The sequence below is a fragment of the Macaca thibetana genome, chromosome 8, assembly GCF_024542745.1.
Source record: "Macaca thibetana thibetana isolate TM-01 chromosome 8, ASM2454274v1, whole genome shotgun sequence".
Taxonomy (NCBI): Eukaryota; Metazoa; Chordata; class Mammalia; order Primates; family Cercopithecidae; genus Macaca; species Macaca thibetana.
Window position 1 is genome coordinate 81621835 of NC_065585.1, and position 588 is coordinate 81622422.

Sequence of the window (588 nt, forward strand, 5' to 3'; positions counted from 1 at the left end):
AGGATTAGAGAAGTTTTCCCGAATCGGGAGGAAGGGAGAAAAGCGGTGAGGCAGCTAAGGAGGCATTGTAGAATGCGTGTTTTAGAATGCATGCTGTAATCCAGTGCGAGGCGAGGGGTCAGCAGTCTGGAATCTGATGGAAAGAGGCCGGAGAGGGCTAGGTAGCGCGTCCGCCACGGGCCATTAAAGGCTCGTTCTAAGGCTCCTTTCAGCTCCAAGACTGTAAGAAGGATGGAAGAATGGAAGCAAGAGAGAGGGAGGAAGGAAAAAGAAAAAAAAAAGGTTCTCTAGTAGATTGTAAAAAACATCCCAACTAACTTTGACATCGTTCCCTCGGTGTTGAGCACCAGTGGTTTCCCTCGCTGGGAAAAAGCTGGGATTCCTAACTAAAGCTGCTAAACGGGTGGTTAGCATCCGTGGGGACACTATGCGGTTTCCTTTAAGAGGCAGCTCTCCTCGGCACCGGTCGGGCGTGCGAGGCCGGAGGCCGTCCTGCCAGGCTGGAGGGTGGTTGTGGGTTGGGCAGCGACCGCAGAGGCGGGGCCGAGGGTGGCGCGGGGCGCGCGCTTTTCCCGGGTGCTCGGGTAG